We start from the raw sequence: 6,675 nt of genomic DNA on the forward strand, positions 1-6,675 counted from the left end.
CTGTCCTGATTTTGGGGTCTTTTTCTTATATAGGCTCCTACTACCCCCCACTCCCATCCTGATTTTTCACACTTGCTATCTGGTCACCCTATGTAAACTAAAGCTTGCACATACATAATGAATAGGTTGCATAAAACCCAAAGCTAATTGGAGAAAAGTTAAGGAATAAAGATTCTGGACATTCATAATAATCCAAGTGAACAAGGCCTAAATCAGAGAAACAGCTGACCAGAAACTGAAGGATGGGTCTGAAGGACAAGACCAAGGAATCAGGGCAGGTGATGACTATCCTCAAGTACAGGAGAACTTCCCAGCGTCCTGGCATGTGGTAACTTGGGCCCTCTACATATTCCATCTTGTCTGGTATTATTTCCTTGCATAAATGTGTGTTCAGATACCATAGTGACAATAATTGTGTTTGAAATTGTATAAATAAAGGCAAAAATTAATTAAGCCTAAATTGAGTGGACTTGTGACTCAGTTTCCCAATTTAAATCCCGACATTGGTATATTATTGTGTGACCCAAATGATGAAATGACAATTCAGCAGTAAAGTTAAGGCTGAAATGTCCAGAATGGTAATTTCTTAAAATGTCATATTCCATTCACGGATTAAAACAAAAACAATATTTCAAAAGACAGGCAATCGCCAGCTGAGGTCAGCCAACCAACTTCCACTCTGTGCCTGTGTAGCTGCAAATTTGCATTGCTGCTCAAGCATCACCAATTGCTCGAAAGACCGATGCTGTCATACATGACTTTTCACGAGGAGGATTTGCACGATAACTTTAAGGAATCTTCCATCTAGTGAATCTACTTTGTTTACCAAAATGTGGTTCCTCTCCTTCCCCTGCAGTAACCACAGTCCCTACTGCATCCCTCTCTTCCAGGGCTTTAACATCGGCTACCTCCGATTCTCCTACACCTGCATGTGCCAGACCTTCAGCCCCTCTGGGACTCTCCTACCACACACGTTGCACTCTCTTCTTTCCAAAAACACCAGGTGACTCAAACCAGGGACCTACATTCCACTCCAGGATACCATCGTGGACATGAGGAGGGGGACACACCACTGTTGCTAGTGTTGTTGCTGCTATGGAGACCCTGACACCTGGCTCCACTCCCCAAATTTAACATTAATGCCAGGCTGATGTATAGACCTGCAGAGAGGGACCCTCTGTTCCTGCTACCAAGACTCTGAGCCTTGGCTCCATTCCCCAGAGTAGTATGAATGCCAGGCTGCTCTCTAGCCCTTCAGGGAGGGATCCATTCCATAAATATAATCCTTGCCTACGCAGTCCCAGTCTCCACTTTTCAGGCTTCTCATCCCAGTCTCAGCCTCCTTACCTAGCCAGTCCTAGTTTCTCGTCCGATCTATTAGCACCTCCCCGCCGGCTCCCACTCCCAGCGTTCCTTCCCAGGCGCCTCATCCTATCTCAGGCTGTCTCCCTACCCCCACCCTGGCTCCTTGTCCCAGTCTCTTTACCCAGCCAGTCCCAGTTCTCCCCCCACATCCCTGTTCCTTGTCATAGCTGGCTCTCTTTCCCCCTACCCTTTCCCCCAACTGGTTGCCAGTCCCAGCCTTGTTGTCCAGCTAGTTCCAGTTTCCTCCCTCTCCCCAGCTCCTCATCTGATCTCAGCACCCGCCCCCCCAGCCAACTGCCCCCTAGCTTCCACTTCCCACTTTGGCTCCCAATCTCCCCCATCGAGCTCCCAGCCACAATCTCTTTGCCTAACCATTCCCAGCCTGCCTTTTGTCCCCTTTGCATTCAAACAAGATGACTTTCCCCTTCTTGGTGCCAGATGGGGGATCACTGAAAGCACAGGAGAGATGGGCTCCCCATTCTCAGTTCCAGTGCTTGGCCTAGCCCTGGTCCTGAGCAGCTGGGAGAAGCCATTGCAGGGTTAGTGTTAGGGATAGTTTCCATTGCAGGGAAAGTCCTCCTGAGCCAGGCTCAATTGTGGCCTCAAGAATTTTTTAACACAGGTGAAACAATGTACTTTTCCTTAGCTTCATTCTTGGAAACAGTTAAACCATTCTGGCTGAAATTTCCCAAAACTAATTAGCCAGAGGTTACGCTCAGCATCAAAAATTTCAGCCCAAAGGGTTAAAATCTGGCAAAAGTGATAAGCAACTGAAAACAGGGTCTTATAATGGAAAATGTTGGGCAACCTAACTAATAGGTGCTACTGCCAGCTCTACCTATAATAACATCATCCTATCCATCATCCTTTCTGCATTGCTAGTCAGCCTTCTCTACAATTATGTGTTTCCCCATAGCTCCTGGTTTCTTGAAGGATGTCTTTTATAGTGGCAGAGTTGTGAGTCTGGTAAGCTGAAGATGGCTAATTTATGATCGTACATTGTCAAAGTTATTTTTTAAACAGCAGAGAGTAATTATAATCAGCTATAAAATAACTAGAGAAGTGCCTGAAATAAATACAATAGAGACAGCTACGTGCTGAAATAACTTTATTTAAAACGAAATTAAAAAGAGTCTCCATCCTGATCAGGAACATAAATCCAGACTCTTTCCCTCCCTCCCACCCTCGACTGCCTGAGCTGCATCTTTAAGAAAAGAATGCTGTGGCTGCCTGAAAACAGGTGTTTCCTAGGTCTGGGAGCCTCTCAGCTGCTGCTGATTAAACCCAATTTATCAGCCTCCTCTTCCTATAAAACTCCCAGAGAGCAAGCCTGCTGTTTCATTGCTCTATGGGGAAAAAGAATGGTTGGGAATTTTTGCAGAGGGCTAGATGTTAGATTCAAATACTTCAGCTTTTTTATCTCTGGATAGGGGAGAGACTATAGGAGCCATTAGTTGAAATGGAGTGTGGAAAAGCTGAGAACCTCTGAACAGGGACCTCTCTAAATTAGGTTTAACTAGTTTATATAAATCAGAATATCCTTCTCTCTAGTGTCCTTAGAGGGACTACTAAAGTAGCCAGGTAATCTAAATATGGATGTTTCCACTACAAACCTCTACAGGCTGGGTTTTAGACTCTAGTATCAGAAAAGGGACTGACTTTTCTTGTGTAGGGATTTGAGAACTCTTCTTTCATTAAGACCTCAGAGCCTTTAGCTCTAATTGATAGCTGTATAGGACTTCAGCTCAGCAAGAGGAACTTCTCCTGACTTCTGTCTCCCTTCCTAAACCTATTATGTTAGTAGCTATTGCTGCATGGTAACTTAGCTCCTGTCTTCTCAACCTTACCTTTGTTCCTCAGCTGAATTAATTGAATGAAGGGTTTTTAGAAAGCTTTTTTAAACCTACCTATTCTTAATCTCCCTGTTCTAAGCTATCTGAGGCAAGATGAATGTCAGCACCTGAAGCTGATAGCAACATGCATTCCATCTCAAAACTTATCTGGTTAATATCCTGGAATGTGTGTTATGGTGGGGGACAACTTCTGGGAACATAGAAGAAACTCTAGTGTGCAATACTGTGAAGAAAATCAGGATTTATGAATGGGCAGTCTGACCTCTAGTGGCTAAAACTGTCTACAGCCCTACCTACTGCAGGAACCTAGGTTAATTAGTGTATGTCTCAGCTGTGAAGCTGGTATGGTGTAAGTCTCTTAGCTCAGGTGTTGAACAAAATCTAATTCCTATCTTTACACTGGCACGAGTAATTAGCTGGAATGTGTGCTGCCTCACAACCATGGGCTCTTTTCTGTGGGGGAATAAAGCTTCTCTGCAGCAGCTTTTAGGTTCTTCAATTGTCTATAGAACATTCTGAGTAAAAAACATTCCCTTATTCTGAACAGGGGAAGCTACAAATGAGAGCTAATTGCTTTATATAAATCAAGTTTTTTTCCATCTCCCTTCTAGAAGAAAACACTTTAAAGGAAGACTAGCAGCTATTTGCTAGCAATAGGCAATACATTCTTGCTCTAATGTAGGGGTTCTCAAACTCTTGTGCTGGTGACCCCTGTCACATAGGAAGCCTCTGAGTGCAACCCCTGTTACCAATTAAAACACTTTATAATGTATTTAACACCATTATAAATACTGGAGGCAAAGCAGGGTGTGGGGTGGAGGCTGACAGCTTGTGGACCCCTCCATGAAATAGCCTTATGAACCCCTGCTCTAATGAAATGCCTTGGGGAGGGTCATGGACATGGTCTGGACGGATGCACTGCAGCAACTAAAAAGCAGATCTAAGTAAATAGCAAGTGAGTGGATTTCTGGTCCCTAGTTTCTCTAGAATCTCAGGTGTGCTTCCCCTCCTGTGATTAAAAATACAATGCACTTAAAACACAAGAGTTGAAATGACTTACTGCTTCGTGAGGAGGGCATTAAAAAATCCTATGGATAGACATATACTTAAACTGCTTTTTTCCCCCTCCTCCTGATCAGTTTCCAAACATACTTTTCTGTATCTGAATCTGAGTCGCTCATTCTTTACACTCTGCTTTTGATTCTGCTTAACAGAAACATTCTTTCCACAAACAAGTGTCTGTGAATACATGATTATACAGAATAACCAGAATCCATTGTCCATTTACACAGAAACCCCTTTGTTGATTTAAACTATTAAAGGTTTAAGTGGTGCTTGAAAAAGGCAGACAGAAGGGGCTTCTCCTAGCTATATTACCACTGAAGTCAACTTCTGCATTGCTGGCTCAGCATAGGTGGGGAAGAGGCTACACAAAGGCACTGCTTGGCCATATTCACCAATCCTCTTTTCCTGCTGCAACCTCAGATGTATCTCTCTAAAATCAATAAAGCTATTCACCATTATAAGCCTGCCTGAAACTTTTGGGTGTACCTTCAGAATTTTGAACTAAAATCAGGTGAAATGCAGAGGCAGCAATCTCCTTGGGTTCCTTTATTAAAATGAACTTACTGGGGTTTCTAGATGAAACGCCTCTCTAGGTAGGAGTCATTTTAAGAAGCAACACGAGAAACCAACTCCAAGAAGCTGGTAGACATCAGTTGCATACTCAGTGTAGGCATTGTGAAGGATTGACACCACATAGCCTGATGGCAGGCTGAATCGTTGGCATAGTGGGAGTGCAATCTGACCATTTACTAATAAATCAGTATCAAACCTCTGAGGGCACCCAAACTGTGTGAGGAGCTAAATTACCATTTTGAGCTTTTCACACTAACTGGAAATCTGGATTGGGGTGGCCTTTAATACCCAGCTGTATAGCTCTGCTCCATCCTTCAGTAAAGTTGCCACTTTATCATTTGATATGACATAGCAATTTCACTTGAGGAATCTTTCATCTTGCCTACATATTTCACTTGGGACGAGGTACCATTCTTTGCTTTCAGTGACAGGCAAGTCATTGTCTCAACTACAAATCTGAGAAGTGTGGGTGATACAAACTGTTCAGAAGCCTTAATATTAAAGGCCCAGTAAGCACCAAATGAGATCCTTTCCTAGTTCACATAGAGCAGAGTTAGTCACAGTGCATCTTTCCCATCACAAGATGTTAAACTTGTACTGCCAAGCCAGGCAACTTTATAATTAGCTATTGGGAGACTAAGTGCTAGATGTGAGTCAAAACAGTAATTCTGAATCTGCTTAACTCAGTCGAGTCTCAAAGTAGAAGAACGGCATAACTAAGAGCCTGGTGAATGACATCTTTGTCTATTTTGGCTTGGTGATACAAGTCAGAGATTCTTTGGTACTACTGTTTACAAAATATACATACAAGCCTGTTTTGCCAGAAGGCAGTAGAAGAAGCAGGTAGCTTCCTTGCTTGGAAATTCCCAAGTCTGCCTTTCCAAGCTCTGTGCCCAAGAAGCATTCTATTTCAGCAGAGCATCATGCTCACCACGGCTTCTCACTTTCTGCCCTTCACACCAACCCAAAACTTAGCTCCTGCCTTTAATTTTACCTGGTTTAGGTTTGCTCAGGTCTTTGCATCTGACAGATTGCCTCGGGCAGTAGTTTTTTTTGTTTCTACCTATCTCTCTGCGTGCAGCAGGTTAATTGCTGCTTCCATTTAGCCTAAAAAAGTGTTTAAAGCCAATAGGTGTGCTAATCAGGTCATTGAGTCCTTGGATCACAGACCCTCCATGGCAATTATTAACAATTTCCAGCATAGTGCTCAAACTGTAGCTATAGTTCCCTGTCTCTCCTTGACATTAAACAGTGCGGGGGGGAATTCTGCTTTCATCTCTCTGTAGCTACATTAGCACTGACCGAAAAAGCTAATTGTTTTGAGCCAATCCCCAGGAATGAGTCCCAGATTGGGATTCTCTAGAAGTGTCCATAGAATAGTTAATGGAGTTTTTGTGAAACCAGACATGCCAAATTAAGTCCCTGCACAAAAGGATATTAAGAAATGGACAACATGAGGGCAGATGGAGTTAATGTTGACATGAAACATCTGGAATGGATGTCAACTATTCATACACCCTTTTTACGGGGTTCTAAACAGCTGTGTGGGAAACCAGGTATTGTTGTAGGCAGTTCACTGAGCACTTCTGCTCAATGTTCAGCAGTGGCTTTTTAAAAAAAGCAAACCACTGATTTTTAGGATGCATAATAAAAGGACATTAAACGTTAGTGTTGCTGTATAATTGTACTGCATCACTTGGAATCCTATTTTAGCTCTAGTCCCTCTATATCAAAAGATGAAAAAGGGGACTCAGATGTGGCTGAGTGATTAGAAGCACAGAATCCATTAAATACCCAAGATTGGGACTAATCTTGGAGA

Source organism: Gopherus evgoodei, chromosome 17 (genome assembly GCF_007399415.2).
Source record: "Gopherus evgoodei ecotype Sinaloan lineage chromosome 17, rGopEvg1_v1.p, whole genome shotgun sequence".
NCBI classification, from domain to species: Eukaryota; Metazoa; Chordata; order Testudines; family Testudinidae; genus Gopherus; species Gopherus evgoodei.